At 37.9% G+C, this 23100-nt stretch overlaps 1 pseudogene; it reads left to right on the top strand.

Moving 5' to 3' along the window:
• The first annotated feature begins 262 nt into the window (after nucleotides 1–262).
• Nucleotides 263–22418, top strand: LOC142629788 (protein DETOXIFICATION 29-like; annotated as a pseudogene).
• Nucleotides 22419–23100: the final 682 nt, after the last annotated feature.

The raw sequence follows: 23100 nt of genomic DNA, 5'->3' as shown, positions 1-23100 counted from the left end.
AGCAGTGACACTTTAATAAATATGTTGCGAAAGTAACATAACAAGAAATCTATTAAGAACCCCTTAAAATAAAAATTAAAAATAAAAATAAAAAACCTAAAAGTATGAAGCTTGAATACTATATATACTTGTCGGAATTAATGCAGTTCACATCAAATAATTTCCTACTACAATTTTACTAGTAATAAGTCCTCTCCATCTTATAAGTCCTACCTCTCTCTCTCTCTCTCTCTCTCTCTCTCTCTCTCTCTCTCTCTCTCTCATGGAGAATGGTAATCAACCACTTCTCTCGTCCTCCAGAGAAGTGGACCAAGAGCAAGAACACCAGCTACAGTCCCTTCCAGTAGCAATACACACTTCCTCTACTGCTACCTTTAACGCCGATGCTGCTGACATCCCTCCCATCAAGAGTCCTGTCGATTTCTACAGAGCGTTCCTTACTGAATCAAAGAAGCTCTGGTACCTCGCCGGCCCGGCCATCTTCACCTCCTTATGCCAATACTCTCTCGGTGCCGTCACTCAAGTCTTTCTGGGCCAGGTCGGCACACTCGACCTCGCTGCTTTCTCCATGGAAAACTCTGTCATCGCCGGCTTCTCGCTGGGCATCATGGTACCCTCTACTGTTAATATTACAATACACACAGTTAACAATATTGATTCTTTGTATCTCAATTGGTTTTCTTTGTGCATATATCTACTCTTTAACAAAATTGAATTTCAATAGCTCGGAATGGGAAGCGCACTCGAAACACTATGTGGGCAAGCGTTTGGGGCAGGACAGATTGATATGCTAGGAATTTACATGCAGAGGTCATGGGTGATCCTGACCACCACAGGTTTGTTTCTCAGTCTTTTGTACATCTTCGCGGCGCCACTGTTGAAACTGATTGGACAGACTGAAGCAATATCGGACGCAGCGGGAGTGTTCGCACTTTATATGCTTCCGCAGCTATTTGCTTACGCTCTAAATTTTCCGATGGTCAAGTTTCTGCAATCACAGAGCAAGATCTTTGTGATAGCTTTGATTGCGGCTGTTACATTGGCTCTGCACACAGTGTTTAGCTGGCTTTTGATCTTGAAGTTAGGCTGGGGTTTGGTGGGTGCGGCGGTGGTGTTGGACTCGTCCTGGTGGCTCATAGTGATAGTGCAGCTGTTGTATATTTTAAGTGGGAGTTGTGGTCGAGCTTGGTCTGGGTTCTCATTGAAGGCGTTTCATAATCTTTGGGGATTCGTTAAGTTATCTCTGGCCTCCGCAGTAATGATCTGGTAAGAAACTCATGTAATGTCACTGTTAACACTATTTTGTTTAGGAAAATTATTACTTCACATTTAGAGACATCAAAGTATCTACATTTTATATGTAACCTAAGAATCACGTACATTTCGTATAAAATGCCGCACTCGTGTAGTATTTGTTTCATACTTATGTTATATCAATATTGTATGGCCAGTCGTTTTATATTAAAATTTTTTAGAAATTGTTCATGTTATCATATTATATCCGTATTCAGAGACGGAGCTAGAACTTAGAATTATGAGCACTTTTGCTACTTGCTATGTACAGTAACTCCAGCCTCCAGTTTTGCTACTTAGACACTGAGAGTTTTTTTTTTTTTTGGCTTTTATATTTTGTTTTAGATTTTAAATCTATACATTTTTTATGGTCTTTAGAAGGAGATAAATGTTAAAGATACAAACTTTTTTTATTATTTTAAATTATATAATGATTTGGTGAGTGGTATTAGTAAGTAAAAAAATAATGTAAGTGGTGGACCCAAATATGAACTAATAAAAATTTGCTATCTCAATAATTTGTAAAAATATTATAGAAAAGTTTATAACTATAATATTACTCTTAAAATAATAAATGATTTTGTTAGGGGAAAAAGTGTAATTTTATAAAAATAAAATTGCTAAAATTAATACTCATATATATACTAATATTTTTTATATAAAAAATTAGGGGGGCAAAGTCCAAGCTTAGCTCCGTCCCTACCATACCGGTACTCATGTTCGTGTTTTCAAGCCTATAACATATAGTATGTACACAGTATAAATTTTTTTGATGTGAAATAATTATGGTTATGGGTTTTATCCATTAATCCTATGCACTGAGGGAGATGTTAGACACAACTATTTTAGGACTTTATATCTTATAAAAAAAAAAAGGTAAAATGCAAAACTGGTTCTCTAAGTTTCTTTAAATTGTATTTGAGTTCTCTAACTTTGCGTTTGTTCATTTTAGTCCTCTAACTTTCAAGTTTATTCAATTAAAGTTTTTCCATCAACTTTTGTTATATGTTGTGGTTAATTTTTCAATTTTATAAATTTTCCTTCAAATGTTTTAATTTAAAAAAATTCAATTAATGATTGAAAAATATTTTCCAAATTTAGTTTTTCAAAAAATTTTAACAAAAATTAATGGAAATGTCTTAATTAAATAAATATGAAATTTAGAGTACTGAAATGAACGAACGTAAAGTTAGAGGACTAAAATGAAATCTGAAGAAAATTAAAAAATCAGTTTTGCATTTTAGAAAAAAAAAAAATATATATATATATATATATATATAATTTTAATAATTTCCGACCTTCCCTAGCTTACATTGAAATTAAACATGAGTTGTCACTTGTCAACGACTCATTAAATTGCAGGTTTTTCATTTTTTTTTTTTTTTCAATACTTGTAGAATTTAACATTTTTTTAAATATAAATATTAAAAACATCATTTAGTATATTATTAAATATATATACCTGAACTTTAACCAACAAAAAAAAACCCTGAACTTATATGTGTAGGGCACTAGTTGACAAAGACAATTTAATGTACGTGTACGCTGTCTAGACGGTTACATTACTTACTACTGACTAGCTCTTGAGTCCTCAGCTTCTTCCTTCAGTTTTTAATATTGATTATCTTCTTCTAATCATGTTTGGATATCCTAGAAAAATGGCCTTTACAAAATGCTATGTTTTATTTGAGAAAATATACCATATGTTCAAAAAATTTGGGTGACCTAATAAGTAACACAATGTAGAATTTTGTGAAGATACTGTACCTTCGTTTGGAAAATTCTAACTTGTGTCGTATTCCAACTTTAAAGGAAAACTAGGTGGCATTGGTTGGATGCCATTTTGCGACATGAATGTATCAAGTATCAACTATCAATTCAGTGACTGTTTTTCGCAGAAAAAGTTTTAAACCAATTTTGTGTTTATTTTCAGTTTCTATTTCAACTTTACGAATAAACAAATAGACTAATTATTTTGAAAAATAAGCTGACTTTCTTTTTTAGGTCTTACCTTTTAGTAAATACTAAATATGCTAATGAAAAAATGAGATATCAAACTCACTTAATTTCTTCTGCTTTGTTAGACACGAAATTAACAAGACACACAAATTCAAACTCAAGCAGAATGAATTTCCCTTTGTTTAATCATGTCATAATTAAGCATCAGTTATACTATATTTAAAAAATTTCAAAAAGCCAAATCATACCAAGAAAAACATATATAATCATCTTGAATTTAGTATCAAGTACATTGGATACATGTTAAATGTATCTACATTTATTTTTTTATTTTTAGAACATGTATCTAATAGAACATCAAATAATTTTTACAGAGAAACAATCTAATTGTACACGAATAAAAATCCATATAAATGATCTTGAATTTGTACCTATAAAAATAAATTTTTATTTTTAATAGTAATTTTTTTTAAAGAACCTGTTTGTCTGTATTGTAGTTCATAATTATTTAACATTCCTTAGACGCTCTCAAAAAACATAAATCGAATCTTGATCCAGCAGTAGTATTAAAATGCTTAGTTATTTGTTCTTTCTGGTCAATATTGGGTGCATACTTTCCTTCCCACCTAAATACAAAAAAAGGAAAGGTTAACAAGCACTAAAAGTGCAAAAAGACAAAAAAAAAATGACAGAAAAAAGACATCAAACAATATTTATAAACTAAAAAAATAAGATAAAACTGTAAAAATAACAAAAATTTTCAGAAAAATTTCAAAAAAATTGTTGTTAACATGCATCTTGTGGTACCCATTAACACAACCCTTTAAAAAAAGAAAATTTTCTTAGATTCAAGTTGAGTTGACTTGTGTGCCCAATTATTGAATGCTTGTTGTCACATTATTGAAACTTGAAAGTTTCTTGATCTAAGGGCATTCACATTATTGAAACTTGAAAATTTCTTGATCTAAGGGAATAGTTTAGAAAATAGTTTTAGAAACTTTTTATAAGAATAGAAAAAATCAATTGACTTTTTTTACTGTTCTTTATATTCTCCATAAAAGTAGTATTAAGTATTAACTTTTTTTTCAAATGACTTATTAGTAAATACTTTAAGAGTATCTATTAATTAAACTCATATATATATATATATATATTTATATTTATTGCTGAATAAAGTTTGTAGTATAATTTCTACTATTTAGTATAAAATGCTTTATTCTTTCCGGTCTATTATGGAACAAAGTTGTTTCATGTCTGACATTATTATTACTCTTTCTCTTCTCTTTTCTATTTTACTGAAAGGTTAGAAATGATTTAGTAGTTTATTACTGCACTTTTCAAAATTATTAGTATTTTTACTTTGCATATAATCTTATCATTAAACAATAACCCTATATGATTATATTACTACTAGAGGAGTATTCAGCAGGAAAAAAAAAAACCATGATGGGACACATGCACTCAAGGAGATCTCTCTTTTTCAATTGGTTCATACCTTTTTTTTTAATATACGATTATACTTTGATTTGTGGGATTCACATCATTCAATTTTAAATCTAATCCTTGAAATGATGAAAATATATTTAAATTAATCTTGCGTAGCTTGGAAGTGTGGTACTTCATGGCGCTAATTCTCTTTGCTGGATATCTACAAAATGCTGAAGTTTCAATAGATGCCTTGTCCATATGGTAACTCTCTCTCTCTCTCTCTCTCTCCCTAATTAATCATATAAATTTTTTTAATGCATCCAATATATCATACATTCCTATATATACACCAAGTACTCACAATGAGCGTCAAATTCTAATATGTCAACGGTCAAATGGCCTGTGACATATGCAATGACATAATTTAGAATAGGACAACTCTTGTCTCACTGCATTCAATCTTTTTCTAAGCAAAACTCTCTAAATTAGTAATTTGAATACTCTCTCTATACGCAAAAGGATGACTACCACTTTTTTTTTTTTTTTTTGTTAATGAAATGACTACCACATGCACATGTTATGCAGTTGAATCTGTCTATGTCTTATAATTTGTGCTAATCATGCATGTCTTGTGTTTTTTCTTCTTAATTTTCTTCCCCTCTAATAAGAGTAAGGATAAGCAATGCTTTTACTTTCTAGTAGCCCTTGTGAGTTGTCACCATATATCATAAAAACTATATATTCCCATTCTCCATAATATCTTCATCGTCAACATCACAAAACAGTCAAAACTAGTAATAAATGGTCGTCGATAATCGATACTCGAAACCACAAACTATAAGACATTCTACACACAATTTGACATGTCCACAAAATCAGAGGAATTCTCTTCTTCTTTTTTTGCATATATCCCTATTATATATATTTCCACATAAATTTCTTGCAAGTACTTAGTTCGTTCTTCATCATTATTTCTTTCATCACGTTTCTCATGCTGCCCCCTTTTTTTTTTGGTAAGTACTGATGCCACCAGGATGACAATTTTTCCCCGCCCCGCTTGACCCACCCCTCCTTGCTTCGCCCCGTGCAGATTTTTCCCGTCCCGCAAAGGTGATGGGGCGAGATTTTAGACCCGCACCACGGGGTGGGGCGGGGATGGGTTTACACTTTTTAGACCCACCCCGCCCCGCCCCACCCCGTGTTAATAAGGATTAGGTTGTAATTTTTTCATACTCTAAAATCCTACTATTTAAACAAAAATATCATCAGCTTATTTTATTCTACCTAACGTGATTCTACCTCTCTTTTCTCTCAAGCAAAGTTAGAAATAAGGTACCAATTTTAACTCTTTTTTTTGTCTTTTCATTCATGATTCATATATCTTTCTTAACTTACTTTTCATCATTAATATAATATGAGATTTTTGTGTCATACTATGAGATTTTTGTTGTGACATTGTCTTGTTAAACATTTAGATAATATTATTTAGTTTTTACTAAAAATTAGTTTGATTTGATAGGATAAATTTATTTATAATTTTAAGTATATTTTTAATATTGAAACATGTCATTTTATTTGAAAAAATGATAATAATTATAGGAAAAATTAACAAGAAATAAAGTTTTACGGTATAGGGTGGGGCTTTACGGGTCTTCGTGAGGCCTTAAGGGGTGGGGATGGCGCAAGAAATTTTCCCCGTCATGCGGGGCAGGGCGGGGATGGGGCAAGAAAAATCTATACGGGGCGGGGGCGAAGATCCCATCCTTCAGCCCCGACCTGCCCCATTGCCATCCCTACACCAGCACTCTGTTTTTTTTGGGTATAGTCGTAACTAGTAAGTACTCGTGCTAGAAACTTTCCTTTCCTTTTTTGTTTTTTTTTTTTTTTTTGGTAAGTACTCATGTTGAGAGGGGTGTTCACTAAACCGCATCAAAACTGCCAACAAAATGGCATAACTGCACCACACCGTAAGTAGCAGTGCACCGCACCGCACCACATGGTGCAGTGCTGTTTGCAGTTTTATAATAAAAAAACCGCACAAACCGCACCGCACCCTCTTTATATATTAATATATTTATTTATTTTTAATATTAAATATTTTATTAATAGTTTAATAAACCTAGTTTTTTTTTAAAAAAAAATAATAGTTTGATAGACCCAGCAAGGGTTGACTAGGAAAACCAGTCAAAAATAAAGAAAAATTAGCTTAATAGTTTAAAATTTGGCCCAAAATAAAAGGAAAAATAAGTTTTGGGTTGGGTAGAAAAATCCCAAAATTTGAAAAATATACCGACTTCAAGCTGTTCAAATTGCATCTTATACACCACACCGCAAAAGTGACCACAAAAATAAGGTGTGGTGCAGTTATGGTTTTGGCTAAAAATCTAAACCACACCGCATCGCACCACACCACACTACGCTACACTGCACATGTGACCGCAAAGATAAGGTGCGGTGCAATTATGATTTTAGCTAAACCGCACCACACCACAAACACCCCTCCTTATGTCAAGTTTGGACAAGGGCTCATGCTAGCTACACTTCAACACAATGAGAACAAAAAAGGACAATTAACCATTCGTGATATCCTCAGGGTCGGCTTAACTTAGGCGAAAATTTTAAGTAAGGTCTTTTTTATATTTAAATATTAATTAAATAATATTTATTAAAAAATATTTAAAATCTATTTTTCTTGTTTTTTGAGATACAAAATTACTAATTGGTTATTGCAAATTTTCTAAAGTCATGACCACTTTATACTTTAAAGTCTAAACCTACTCAAATAAAAATTAATTTATTACATGGTTCAATAAATTAGTATTACTATAATACAATTGAGTTGAGATGATATATATATATATATATATATATATATATATATATATATATATATATATATATATATTTATAATTATTAGTGTGAGGTTCCGAGGACCCAAGAACCCGAAGACCCGAGGAAAGGAAGGCCGATATGCATTAAGCAAGATGAAGCAAAGGAGTAAGGGAAATTACCTGGGGATACCTGAAGATGATGTGGCGTGGGCACTGCTGACGTAAGGGTTACAAATATCCGAAGGTGGCAGGCTAATTTAGAGGGTTGCATTAAATGCCCGGCAACAACCATTCTGGCAGCATTAATTGGAGGATACCAATTCAATCCGTTGCATTAATGTGGATATGACCTGAACAAACGAACGCGAAGTGAAGTTGAGCTCGTTTCATTACCGACGTGTGTCAGAGGGAAAAGCATAGTAGATTGTGAGGTGTAAGGTCACGATGAAAGGGGCAAATGATATAAATAAGAGTCAGGACACTACAGAAGGGGACTCTTTTTTTTTGTTGTTGAAGCCTCTCTACCAAATGTATCGTAAAAGGATCTTGAGTAAATAAAGCAGGAAACTGTTATATATATTTTTGGTCCTTACAATTGGCGCCGTCTGTGGGAACAACAACAACGTAACACATTCCATTTAGAAGTGTATGGCAGAGGTGTATCTAGAAGGGGAAGAATCAGTAAGTTCACGAAGCAGGGATGTAGCTGTAAGTCTCCAGCGTGACAAGGGGAAGGGACATACTTCAGGGGTGGTGAAAGCATATGATGGCGGTCAGGGTGTTGAGCAACGATCGCTAACTGAGGGGCATATGTCTCGCGACGATGTATTGCAACAGATGCAATCTGAGATAGCGTACTTGCGCAAGTGCGTGAATAGTAAGAATCGGAGACGCAAGGGTAATGCTAGCTCTTCCAGTGACAGTTCGGAAGCAAACCCTGGAGGAATTCATCCCCCATTGTTCGAGCCTACTCGAAGTGTGACCCATGCCAGTGTGTCTTCGGGCGTTAGGGCAAAGCAGCAGAAGGAGACGAGGATGCCCGATACTTATGGGATATATCGTGATGACGGGAGTGATGCAATGGGTAAAGCCCTGAGGCAAATTGCCAAATCCCCTTTTGTGGCAAGGATAAATAGGGCAAAGCTACCTCGTCGGTTTTCTCAACCCATTTTTACTATGTACAACGGGAGGACTGACCCTGTAGAGCACGTTAGTCATTTTAGTCAGAAGATGGCCGTTTATTCGAATAATGAGGCATTGATGTGCGCAGTAGTTTTCCTCCATTGGGGGCCCGTGGCGAGGTGGTTTCGATGCTCTGCGAAGGTTCTCTGATGTCTTTTGAGGAATTGACTAGGGCATTTGGAGCAAGGTTCATAACTTGTACTAGGATTCCAAAACCTTTGGATGCTCTACTGTCTATGTCTATGAGGGAAGGTGAAACACTCAAAACCTATTCTGACCGATACTGGGAAACGTATAATGAAATTGATGGGGATGTGGAGAGTGTAGCCGTGAGAACTTTCAAGGTGGGTCTTCCCACGGAGCATGGGTTGAGGAAGTCTTTGACAATGAAGGCCGCAATAAACATGCGTCAGCTCATGGAACGGATAGATAAGTATAAACGGGTAGAAGAAGATCAGATGTAAAACAAAGGCAAAATGAAAGGGTATCTGGAGAGGAAGGATTTCGGGTAGGGGGGTTTCAAGGTATTCGGCCCAAACGAGACTTTCCAAGCCATCCGAGGACCGCCGAGTCTCCTCTAATTAACTCACTATTTAAGGAACCCGTGCATCACATACTGGAGAAAATTTGGCATGAGCCATATTTTAGGCCACCCAACAAAATGAGTGGAGATGCATCCACGAGAAATCAAAACCTCCACTGCCATTACCACCAGGATAAGGGACACACCACAGAGGAGTGCCGGACACTGCGCGACCATTTGAATCAATTGATTAGGGCCGGGAAGATCAATCACTTATTGGCAAAGCCGAATGGGAAACAGGAACAACTAGACACTCGGAAATATTGGGGTCAGGCCCCTCAACCATCTCTAGGCACTATTAACGTCATCTTGACCCAGAGAGGAGAATTTGGGAATCCTTCTCGGGTCATGACTGTTCAAAACAAGTGTGGGAATGAGGACGTAGGGGAGGATCATCAAGCAAACAAGAGAGTGAGATCCTCGGTGACGCCCATATTGGGCTTTTCTGATAAGGATAAAGAGGGAACGTTTCAACCCCACGATGATGCCTTGGTCGTCACAGTTCATATCGGGGGATATGATGTGAAACGAGTCTTGGTGGATGATGGAAGTGGTGTCGAGATTATGTATCTAGACCTATTCAATGGATTAAAGTTGAAAGAGGAGGACTTGGAAAAGTACGACCATCCGTTGGTCGGTTTTGATGGCAATCAGGTGATCCCACGGGGAATGATTAGGTTGCCCGTGCAGGTGGAGGGTTCCGAAGTACAAGTAAACTTCATAGTTGTCATGGCATACTCTCCATACACGGCCATTTTGGCTAGACCATGGCTGCATGCAATGGAGGCAGTTTCATCTACTTTACATGTAATGGTGAAGTACCCTGTACGAGGAAGCATGGGAATATTACATGGCAGTCAATTGGTAGCCAGGCAATGTCTAACGTTTGCCACCATCCGAACAGGCCGAGGATCGTTGGAAGGGGAATATCTTGAGGCATCATAGCAATTAAAGGAGGCTGCTCGGGAAGTCGGCCTAGATGAGGATGAAGCTCGCCGAGCGCCTAGTCAAGGTAGTTATTGGGGTAGATGAAGAGAAATATTTTCAAGTCGGATCTAAGCTGCCGATACGGAAAAGAGAAGAATTGGTTCAATTCTTGCGGGATAATATTGATGTTTTTGCATGGACGACTTATGACGTACCAGGAATTAATCTAGAAGTTATCTGCCACCATCTGAATATTAACCCCCATGCGACGCCTAGACAGCAGCCTCCTCGGCGAGCATCTCAGGAGCACGCAGAAGTAGTTAAGGAGGAAGTTAGTAAGCTAAAGCAAGCTGGGGCAATCAAGGAGATCTTCTATCCTGAATGGCTGGCCAATACTGTCGTGGTAAAAAAGAAGAATGGGAAATGGAGAGTTTGTATTGACTTTACAGATTTGAATAAGGCATGTCCCAAGGATCCTTTCCCTATACCCAGAATTGATCAACTGGTAGATGCAACTGTGGGGCACCCCCGAATGAGTTTCTTAGATGCATTCCAAGGGTATTATCAAATCCCTTTGTCATTGAATGATCAGGAGAAAACGGCTTTCCGTGCCCCTAATGGTAACTACCATTACCGAGTGATGCCTTTTGGTTTAAAGAATGCAGGGTCCACTTATCAACGAATGGTGATAAGAATGTTTGATGCGCAGTTGGGGCGTAATATGGAAGCGTATATCGATGACATGGTCATTAAAAGTAAGAGGACAGAAGACCATTTGACAGATTTGCAGGAGACCTTCTCGGTGTTAAGAAAGTATAAATTACGCTTGAATGCATCAAAGTGTTCCTTCGGAGTGGGATCGGGAAAGTTTTTAGGGTACATGATTACTCATCGGGGAATTGAAGTTAATCCTGATCAAATTAAGGTTGTCTTAGGCTTGCATCCCCCTCAGAATCCGAAAGAGGTGCGTGTTGGCCGGTATGATCGGCCTTGACAATGTGTTTATATCCCGGTCCGCAGACAGGTGTCGCCCATTTTATCGCCTCTTGCACAAGTGGAAAGATTTCCGGTGGACTAACGAATGCAACTTGTCCTTTGAGGACTTAAAACAATACCTATCTAGTCCACCGATTTTATCAACGCCCGAGAAGGAAGAAGTGTTATATGCTTACCTAGCCGTCACAAATCACTCCGTAAGCTTGGTCTTAATACGGAATGACGATGGGGTTCAAAAACCGATATATTATGTCAGCAAGTCTTTACAGGAAGTAGAACAACGATACCTGCTTCTAGAAAAAGCGCTTCTAGCCGTGGTGCATGCGACAAGGAAATTGCCCCATTACTTCCAAGCTTACACCGTAGTGATACTTACTCAACTGCCTTTACAAGCTATCATGAGGAAGTCGGATTATATGGGTCGTGTAGCAAAGTGGGGAACCAAACTGGGAGCTTATGACATCAAGTATATACCCCGAACAGCTATCAAAGGGCAAATCCTTGCTGACTTCGTGGCCGAGTTCACGGAAGGTCAGGTTAACCACGAAGGTACCATGATGACAGTAATGTCCATTGGGCTGGAAAACGTCACTCCTTGGGAAGTCTACACGGATGGGGCGTCAAATCGAAAGGGAGCCGGGGTTGGAGTCGTGCTAATATCTCCTGAAAAGCTAGTTATTGAAAAGTCCTTGAGGTTAGGATTCCCAGCCACTAATAATGAGGCCGAGTACGAGGCTCTCTTGGTGGGCGCCCAAATGGTTAAACACTTGGGAGGAAGGGTAATAAAGTTGTATTGTGATTCCCGATTGGTAGTAGGGCAAGTTAATGGAGAATTTGAGGCAAAAGATGAACGAATGAAAAGCTATCTCAAGCGAGTTCAAGGGGTGTTGGGTTTGTTTGAAAGTTTCAAGGTACAGCAAGTCCCAAGGGGACATAACTCTCATGTTGATTCATTAGCAATGTTAGCCACCTCATTGGGTTCGAAATTACCACAAATGGTCATGGTGGAGGATTTACTGTCCTCTAGCTTGACCAACCTCTCGGCAGTACGGATTCACAGCGTCCATGTTGGTCCAAGTTGGATGGACCCAATTGTAGCTTTCTTGCAACATGGAAAGCTACCTGAAGATAGAACAGCGGCCGAGAAGGTACGAAGAAGCGCTCCCCGATACTGGCTATCAGAGGAGCAAAAACTCTATAGACGTTCCTACACAGGACCGTACCTGCTTTGCGTGCATCCTGAAGCTGTGGAACCTTTGCTGGAAGAATTGCATGAAGGTTTGTGTGGGAGTCATACTGGAGGAAGATCACTAGCTCATAGAGCCATGACCCAAGGGTATTGGTGGCTGAGTATGCAGAGAACCTCTCAAGATTATGCCAAGAAATGTGACCAGTGTCAAAGGTTTGCGCCTAGCATACATCAACCAGGAGGTAACTTAAACCCGTTATCCAGCCCATGGCCCTTCGCTAAGTGGGGTTTAGATATCGTTGGACCTTTTCCTCGGGCACCAGGTAATAGGAGATGGCTCATTGTCGGCACAGATTACTTCATGAAATGGGTGGAGGCTGAGCCATTAGCCAATATTAGGGATATGGATGTGAAGAAGTTTATCTGGAAAAATATTATAACTCGCTTCGGAGTCCCTCATACTTTGATTTCTGATAATGGGCTTCAATTTGATAGTAAGGCTTTCCGGCGATACTGCGCAGAAATAGGAATAAGAAATGGATATTCAACACCGTCCTATCCTCAAGGAAATGGTCAGGCTGAAGCAACAAATAAAGTCATCTTGGCAGGTTTGAAGAAACGATTGGATGATGCTAAAGGAGGCTGGGTAGAAGAATTGCCTCATGTATTATGGGCTTATCGCACTACGCCCCGAAGATCGACAGGCGAGACTCCCTTTTCAATGACGTATGGAATGGAAGCTATAATACCATTAGAATCGGGCTTTCCCACCCTGAAGTCCGACCAGTATGATGAAGCGAGCAATCATGAGAGGATGTATGATTGTTTGAATACTATTGAGGAAAGGAGAGAGGTAGCCAATGTGAAAATGGGCGCTATCACAAAAGCTCAAGCGTACGTACGACAAGGGAGTTAGATCCACACTCGGTACCAGTGTGATTTGGTGCTAAGAAAGGTAGTGGGGGTAGCAAAAAATCCCGCTTGGGGAAAGTTGGGTCCTAATTGGGAGGGGCCGTATAAAATTACCTCATTACAGGTGAATGGGGGCTTATCGTCTAGAGGATCTGGATGGAAGGGTGATTCCTCGCCCTTGGAATGTAAATAACTTACGACGTTATTATTATTAAGAAAAGAATTTCCTTTTGTGCGTGGTTTCCATTCGTATCAATTCTACATCATTTGCAAACATTCAAGTGTTAAACTGACCTTAGTTCTTGTTCGGCTCCTCGGACCACAAGTCTAAGAAAAATTAACCACTTGCAAACATTCAAGTGTTAAACTGACCTTAGTTCTTGTTCGGCTCCTCGGGCCACAAGTCTAAGAGAAATTAATCACTTGCAAACATTCAAGTGTTAAACTAACCTTAGTTCTTGTTCGGCTCCTCGGGCCACAAGTCTAAGAGAAATTAATCACTTGCAAACATTCAAGTGTTAAACTGACCTTAGTTCTTGTTCGGCTCCTCGGGCCACAAGTCTAAGAGAAATTAATCAGTTGCAAACATCCAAGTGTTAAACTGACCTTAGTTCTTGTTCGGCTCCTCGGGCCACAAGCCTAGGAGAAGTTAACCCCTGGCAAAATGTAAGGGCTAAACTGATTTTTGTTCTTCTTTGGTTCCTCGGGCCATAACTTAAGAATTGTAAATCCAACAAGATCACGGCTAAGGAATCTCAAACATCTAGAGCATTAGCATAAAACAAATCATTAAGCCTTGTCGTTCAGTAGCATATTGAATCTCAAACCTTCCTTTTTAAACGTCAAAAAAGGTCAAGGGGAGAAATTATGGTGCCCAGGTTAAGCCTTTTGTGTTTCTTAAAGTCACAAGTATAATGAACAACGTTGTAGTGATGTTATGATTGTTAGTTCAAGAGAGTTTTTATCTGGATGCATACAAATAAATGGCAGCGCATTGTAATAAGACTTGTATATGAAACAGAAGAAAAGAGCTAAATTTTAATTTCTTAACAAATATTTGTTACAAAACTGGGACAATCATAGCCCCTTACATCCGTAAAAAAAAAAAAAAAAGAAAACAACAAAAGAAACAAAAAGAAGAAGGAGACAATCACGATAGAATGACTAAGCAGCAGGTTGCTTGTCCTTTCTTTTCTCTGGTTCTTTATCTTTTTTCTTCTTTTTTGGCTCTTCAGCCACATCACCTTCAATTACTTTTTCCACGGGCTGAGCTGTGGGAGAAGGGCCTTTTGAGGTTGCTGCATCAGAAGAGTCAGGAGCAGGGATAGGCTCAACTGGTTCACTTGGTAGCATGGGGGGAGCAGGTGCAAGTCGTAGTGCTGAGGGATAGTAAACACTGTCTGGAGCCCGAATTTCAGCATCGGTAGCTACTCCAGCAGCGTCCAAGGCATGACCCCATACCTCCAAGCAAAACGCCCTAGCAACCCCTTTGAGTTGGGCGGTCAAGCTATCCGAAGCCTTTTTCATTCCCGCATCGTATGTTGCTTGTTCCGCTACGGCCTGCTCCTGTTCCTTGGCAGCCAGTTTCTCTTGCGCTTGCTTAAGCTCAACAACGGTAAGAGCAAGTCTACTTTGTGCTTGCTTTTGAGCCTCAAGAGCAAGGTTTGCTTAAGATTCATAGCTTTTTAGTGCCGACTCAGCATACTTGTGAGCTTTCTCTACCTCGGACAGGCGAGTGAGGGTCTCTTTCAAGTTCAACTCGGCTTCTTTTTGGGCCTTCACTGCCGCCTCGGCATTTTGATCAGCTTTTCGGGCAAGGTCCAGTGAGTGATCTACCCACTCCTCAGCCATAAATGAAGCTTGGACCGCCTGATTCGAGATAAAAAAAAAATTTAGTCATAATAAAGAGTTAAACTCATATATGGAATGTGCAAAGGTTTAGAAAATACCTTAGCTAAGTCCTGCTTCAAAGACAAAAAAACTTCCCTCTTGCGGAAGGACCGCAGCTCTGCCATATCTTCGGGAAGGCATAGAGCCTTCTCAAGACACTCGGCCACTGTGCTCGAGCTTCCCTTCGGGGTCCCTCAAGTTCGCATCATCCATAATAGGGCTACCCGAGCCGAGAGTAAAGCCGGGTCGCCAAAGCCGACGCTCTTCTTTATAGACTCACTACCGGGGTCCTTAGACGAACCGCAGGGAGCCTTTTGGTAAGGGCTTTCCCACTCGGTATCTTTAACTCGAAGGGTCAAGACTTTCCCCTTCTTCGATTTCTATTACATGTTTGCTACTTTGGCCCCTTTTCCGTTTTTTATCCACCGCCTCCGAGGAAGGTGCATGGGTAACAGCCGGAGTGACTGGACGAGGTGGGACCGGAATCGCCGGTGAAGAATCGCCCGCGTGCGCCTGCAGTAAGGCCAACAGGTCGGGCTCCTTCTCTTGAAAACCCATTTCACTGGTTGATGGATTAGAGCTGGAAGGAGCGTCTAGACGGTAGAACACCTCAAAATCTTTCTCGGTCACTTCGGGAGGATTTGGCTCGGGCGTAGCAGCTCTTTCTTCGGCTACAAGGTTAGCAGCTTGGTCTAAGGAGGGATAAAGTAACTGGGCGGCAAGAGGAGCAGGAAGCTGTGCGTCTTGAGTTCCCGGCAGGGAGGCGCGAGCAAGAGGAATCCGGGGGCCGCAACGTCAATCCGAGCTAATCGTAGATCTCTTGCTCTGATTACGTTCTTCGGGCTTTGAAAGCGTTTGGTGGATGGTGGGTACCCGAGGATAATGTGGGCTGCTCGGAGTTGTCCGTCCCGGTGTACAAATATTTCTGACCGAAGAATCCGGTTCAGGTCAGCTCGATTCACAGCAGATAAGTTCGGAGCGGTGTGGAAATCGTCTGCAATAAGGAATGGAATGGTTAGAATGAATAAGTTAAACAAAGCAGAACGCATAAAAAATTTTGGTCATTCCTAAATGCCAGGTCAGTCCCCGGGAATACTACTTGGCGTCCCTTCTCGGTAGGCGTGTGCAAGCCGTCATGCCGCTTGCCCGAGACGACGAGGTAATCTTCGTCCATCCCTTTACTTGAGTCGGGTAAGCAAGAGATCACCTTAACGGAAGGGAATCTACATTTCATGTAATATTTAGTCCTATCCCCTTTTTGCGCTTGTACACCCAATTTACATCTTGCCATGTCAAATTGGTCCCCATCTTTCGGTTAAGCGCGTCTACGCATCCTAAAATTCTAAGGACGTTTGGGGAACATTGGGAGGGGGTAAGCCTATAGTTTATTAAAAAATCCCTGGTTACCCTACCCATAGGAATCTCCATGCCCCCCTCGATAAACGCAATCATCGGAATCAGAACGGACTCAGGGGGGCGAGGTACGAGTGGAATCTCTTCTTCCTCACAATACGTGATGCTTTCGTCATCAGGGATCCTATATCGGTTTTTAAAGGCAGCCTTTGCCTCATCCGTATTTACTAGCTTAGCGTACCTACCCATTAATCCCCGCGGTAAGACGAAAAAAGCAAGCAAATAGAGAGAAATGAAGGGAAAACGAACACACCTCTGAAGATCGCTTAAAGATGGTCCTCGGGAGCTCACTCTTCTTTCAATCCTTCAGAATGCCAAAATGAGCTACATCCAGCCAAAGGTTTTTTTTTTATAGGGGTGGGGTAAAAGAAATAAGAGCGGTAACTTTCCCGCTCATAATTGCAAGCGGGATCTGAACCGTACATTACCCATCCAGCCGTAGAACGTGCGCGGGAAAAGAAACGCCAGATTCCATAAATGCTCCATCGTGGGATACGAGGTGCCAGACGTGGGTCATGGGGCAGTGAAAAGACGTCTGTACGTGTGAAACCAAAGGGAAGGTAAGAAGCGTGTGTAAGAAGTTAAAACTTGGTTATTAACTGATCGTTAATAACTCAAGTGTTAAAGGGGCTGTTGTGAGGTTCCGAGGACCCAAGAACCCAAAAACCCGAGGAAAGGAAGGCCGATATGCATTAAGCAAGATGAAGCAAAGGAGTAAGGGAAATTACCTGGGGATACCCGAAGATGATGTGGCGTGGGCACTGCTGACGTAAGGGTTACAAATATCCGAAGGTGGCAGGCTAATTTAGAGGGTTGCATTAAATGCCCGGCAACAACCATTCTGGCCGCATTAATTGGAGGATACCAATTCAATCCATTGCATTAATGTGGATATGACCTGAACAGTGCTGAACGTGAAGTTAGAGCTCTGTTTCATTACCGACAGACAGGTGTCAGAGGGAAAAGCATAGTAGATTGTGAGGTGTAAGGTCACAATGAAAGAGGCAAATGATATAAATAAGAGTCAGGATACTACAGAAGGGGACTTTTTTTTTTTTTTTGTTGAACCCTCTCTACCAAATGTATTGTAAAAGGATCTTGAGTAAATAAAGCAGGAAACTGTTATATATATTTTTGGTCCTTACAATTAGTTAGTTTGATAATTTATAATAATCCATAAAGTTAAAGCTTGCATAAAAAAAAAAATTATTTGAGTGGGTATACATTGGGTGTGGGTGTGGGTGTGGCTTGTGTGGGTGGTTACTGGGTTAGTGAATGTGTAGGCAGCCGTGTGAGTGGGGGCTAGCTAATAGCTATATACGGAGATCTCTTGCACTTGCATAGTAGTTATGAAATTTTTTTTTCAACATTTTTAGATTATAAAATATTATATACTCAACAGTTGAGTCCTATCAGGCTATCATTCTATCAAGTATCAAGTTGTGTGCAGTGTGCAGTGTGCAGTGTCACTATAGAGTGTGACAGTGAGTAGACTGTGCATTATTTTTTTTCCTTTTTAATCTTCTACAATTTAGGATAGAATTTTTATTGATCAATAAAATGACTAATTTTTTTTTTGTAATTAAAATATATAGATAAATATATTTTACATATAATTTTTTTTTTTTTACAAGTGGAGGCCTTCTTTTATTCGGGAGTCTTAGCCTCTTAGGCAATTGCATCCATTGTTCAGCCAACCCTAATATCCTTGTTAGCATCTGTTAGTGACTCTTCAAGATTAGTTGCCCAACCCTAGACTATATATAGAGGCTTGTTCCCATCAAATCACATCCCACAAATGACCTATCTAAGAGTTGGTGACATCTCAAATTATTTAATTTACTATTTATAATGGTTACCATGACAAACTTTGTGATCTGTTACAATTGAACAATATAAAAAATGGAATAAATTACTGTTACTCAGATTTCAAAAGATTGTTGAATGGTTGGTCAAAAATGATTTGCTTCTTTTTTTGATGAACAAAAATGATTTGCTTTGAGTGTAGTTGAATAGATGGTATAAATAAAATTAATAATTCGAGATGTCATAGACTCATGATGCACCAAGTGCATGGGGTCCAAGGAGCACTTGGGTCGAGCTGTCTGTTTGTTTGTGAATTTTCATGGAATATAAGCCTCATCGACCGATACCGTTGGGAAATTGCATTTTTTCTTTAATAATTTAATCAATGATCATTGATTTGTTATAATTTAATCAATGATCAATAGATTTATAATTTTAGATTTTTTTTAATATTAAAAACTTGATGAAATTTTTAAATTTAACACTCATTTTTTTCATGAAATTTCTTTCTCATATGTAAAATCTGATCAGCGACATCGCATGTACAAATATAAGTAAATATATAAATCTATTTTTTTATTTAGTGTAAGGAAATTTGTTTTTTTTTTTTTTGTCTGGACTCTGGAGGGGTACTTTTCTGTTATGTTTTATGAGGTAATATATATTTTTTATCAATTGGTGACAAAATTTCAATCTTTAATTCTTGCTCTTGGCGTTTTCAAATGTGTGCATTCAATGAGTAGAATGTCAGAGATTATTTGATTTCGTTTATTTTTTTTTGCTGAATGTTTGATTTCGTTTATTTAAACCAATTTTTATTTATGTTTTCTTAATGAGATCTTGCTCTAATTGTTTTGTATCAACTTTATTAGTCCTTACAATATCATTTGTATAAAGTGTAAGAAAATATTAGCTATGTTTTCTTAATGGGATCTTTTTAATAAAGTCTAAGAAAATTTTATTTGAATTTGGAATAACAATTTTTGCGAGTAGAAAAAAGTTATATAATCGTTATAATATTATTGTGCTTTGAATATATGAAGCCAGTGCAATACATGGGCCTAAGCAGCTAGTGTATTTTACACACCCATTTTTACACTAAAAACCTAATTTTTCTATTTTACACATTCACTTTTACAAAACACCCACGTCAATTTATCTATTTTATTATTTGTTTTATTTAAATAATCATTTTCTCACTTTTTTACTATTATTTTATCTCAAACCCTCTCTCTCCACTCACGAGACTCTATTCTAGAGTCTTCTCTAAAACTCCTCTATTCCAACATTTTCACTCCTCTTTGAAACTCCTCTCTATTCCAAACTCCTCTCTGAAATTTCGATCCAAGCAGGGAGCACGACACTAATCTGAAACTCCAATCCAAGCTAAAATTTCCTCTTTATTCTAGACGTCAATCTAAAATTTCCATAAAACTCCGATCTATTCCAAACGCCGATCTAAAATTTCCATCTGAAACTCCAATCCAAGCACGGCACCAATCTGAAACTTTGATCCAAGCACGGCGAGAAGATCCAAGCCCGCCGATCCAAGCACATCGATCCGCCATAAGCGCCGACCCACTCTCTCTGTCTCTGTTGGTGTGTGAGTGTGTTTGGTTTTGTGGTGTCTGTGGTTGATTTTTTATTTTTGTAGTTGATTTTTTATTTTGTCTATGGGAGTGTGTGTATCAAAGGAAAAAGTAGATGATACGGGCGTTGGTTTTGCAAATGGATAAGAGAGAGAAAAAAAAAGGAGCGAAATTAGAAATGATTAAAATAATGTATAGAAGAGCTACAGTAACCGTGTATATATGCACGGTTACTGTAACTTTGGTATATTTGTGCACAATTTTGTACAATTTTACACCCACTGATGTGGGTGTTTTTTTGTCAAAATGTGTAAAAAGAGCTACTTTTTGTATTTTGCAAGATTATTCATGGACTGATGTGGTAGCTCTAAAGCTATTCTATCATTATTGTGCTTTGAATATAATTTATTTTTTATTAACAATTTTCTGCAATGCCAATGTTTGTCGTAGCATGAACATATTGGTCTGGACAATTATGGATCTCTTGGAATGAATGCAGCTATAAGGTTAGTGACAGATAAACACACCTCAATAAAGCTGTATATATATATATTGCAAAATGTCTGAAAATTAAAACCAAAATATATTTTTTGCAGTGTAAGAGTGTCAAATGAATTGGGAGCAGCTCATCCAAGAACAGCTAAATTTTCATTAGTGGTGGCCGTGATAACCTCATTCTTGATTGGTGTTATCATCTCAGTCATTTTAATCCTGACACGAAACTTGTACCCATCCTTGTTTTCGAGTGATGCAAGTGTTGAAACTCTCGTTAAACAGCTTACACCAATACTGGCTCTTTGCATCGTCATTGATAATGTTCAACCTGTTCTCTCTGGTTAGAAACTCAGAATTTTCTAGTTAAAAAATTTTCGATCTTTTGTTTTATAATACATCCTCTTTAGTCTTTATATCATATTATCTTCTTCATTTAAATAAAAATTCAGATTTTTGAGGGAAATGGAAATAGATTTTAATTAATTGGGTGAATAATGTTTTTTTTCACAGGGGTGGCCATTGGAGCAGGATGGCAAGGTATTGTTGCTTATGTGAACATTGCATGTTACTACGTTTTTGGGATCCCTTTGGGTCTCATTCTGGGTTACAAGCTTGATTGGGGTGTCACGGTAAGTCTTGCTCTCCTATTTTTTGTTTATTTCATTTCTATTTCCAAGTGAAAATGGTGGAAGTAGCAAGCAAGCCTACTATATATATAAAAGTTGAAGCGTAGCATTTATTGTTACTGCACTCCAGTTGAGCCACATTAACTCCACGCCGTTATCTTTCTTTTTTACAACTTTCCTATAATGCGCTCCAGTTAACATTTATTTTTTAAAATATTTACACTTCTCTAACCTTTTTCCTTCTCTTACCTTTGCATCTCTCCATTACTTCTCCAACCTTTTTCCCTCTCTTATCTTTTCGTCTCCCCGTTACCCTCTACATTAATATCATTCTGTCTCTTTCCCTTTATCTTTCTTTATTTTTATCTCTTTTTATTCACATCCTCTTACTATAAATTTGTCACTACCTCTTCCATTCTATGCATAGTTTTCTCTCACAAAAAAATGTTCTCTCTCCCTCAATTTTTTCATGGATTTTTTATTTTTATTTTTCTTGTATCTCTGCTTTAGATTGATAATTTTTTATATTATTTAAAACTCCACTTTGGATTAATGTGATTCAGTCTTGTCTTTAATAATTATGAGATAAAATTTTGAAAAGTGAAATCAATCACAAACGTGCAATACTCAAGAGGATCTTATTGCATCAGATAAGCCATTAATCACCATGTAAATGAACTTCTTGTCCCTTCTTTTAATGTGAAACATGAACTTTTGTGTCATTCTCAATTTTGCAGGGGATTTGGTACGGCATGATAGTAGGAACAATTGTACAAACTTGTGTCCTTTTCTTTATAGTTTATAGGACCAACTGGAACAAAGAGGTAAACTTTTTTCACATTTATCTTATGTATATGTGGCTCCTAATGAAATTCCTTTTACTCAAAAAACAAAAAAAAAAACAAAACAAAACAAAACAAAACCAAAAATACAAAACACAAAACAAAAAAACAAAACAAAAAACAAAAACGAAAAACAATTGTCTTCAATCTTTCTAACTGGAACGATAATCTTAAATCAGTAAAACCTATTACACATGCCAGTTTGCGCATAGTCTATACACAAGTGAATTTAAATTGAAATCGTCGTAAATAGACATGCGTGCAAAATGGTGTGTGTAATTAACACTGTCCATATTAAATAGTTACATTATACAAACAATGCTCAAAATTAGCCCGTGTTAGGAATGCAAGGATTGACTAAATTGGTGTGAAATGCAGGCATCAATTGCTGAAGACAGAATAAGGAAATGGGGAGGGCCGAAAGAGAGTGATGTAGAGAAAACAAACGAGAGCTGAGAGTTCAAGGAAACATGCCTGAGATTTTTTTTGCAGAATAATAAGATTATCATTGTTCAGCTAATGAGTATTTGACATCAGCATTTTAAAGCTAATTAGCCTAATTTTATTCAACTTTTTTGGTCTGGGCCGAAGAGCTCATGATTTCACTTTCCTTGCTAGAAGCAATAAAATTTCTTCGTATTGCCTGACAATCTAGATCAATTTTAAGATCGGCTAATTTCTAGTGAAGCTAAGCTAAAAGGGGTTGGGTTTTTGTTAGCCTATACCCTTTTCCAACTGCTAGTGTTTGGTTAATCTGGGTTGCCAATTCAACCCCCTCCTCCTTCCTCTTTCTGTCAAACACAACAAAAGCAACATAAATTCATAACCATGTACTAAATTACAAAACTGGAGCATACTCATGCAAATATTCTTCAAATTATATTTCCGTATTTAGCACTAGTCCAATTAGACTATAAATCAAAGATGTATTTAGCACTAATTAATCCAATTAGACTATAAATCATTAAATCAAGATGTAGAACAATGTCCCATTATTACTCATTCAACAAAATATATATTCTTAAAAACCAAACCACCCACCCATCACCTAGGAGTAATTCTAGTGCCACATAAAAAGTCACAACTTTTGCCACAATTATCTTATGTGGCAGACTGTGACTAGCTACATAATGTCACT

This window comes from Castanea sativa, chromosome 3 (genome assembly GCF_040712315.1).
Source record: "Castanea sativa cultivar Marrone di Chiusa Pesio chromosome 3, ASM4071231v1".
NCBI lineage: Eukaryota > Viridiplantae > Streptophyta > Magnoliopsida > Fagales > Fagaceae > Castanea > Castanea sativa.
The sequence above is the reverse complement of the archived record's forward strand: the minus strand, read 5'-3'. Positions and strand labels throughout refer to the sequence as shown.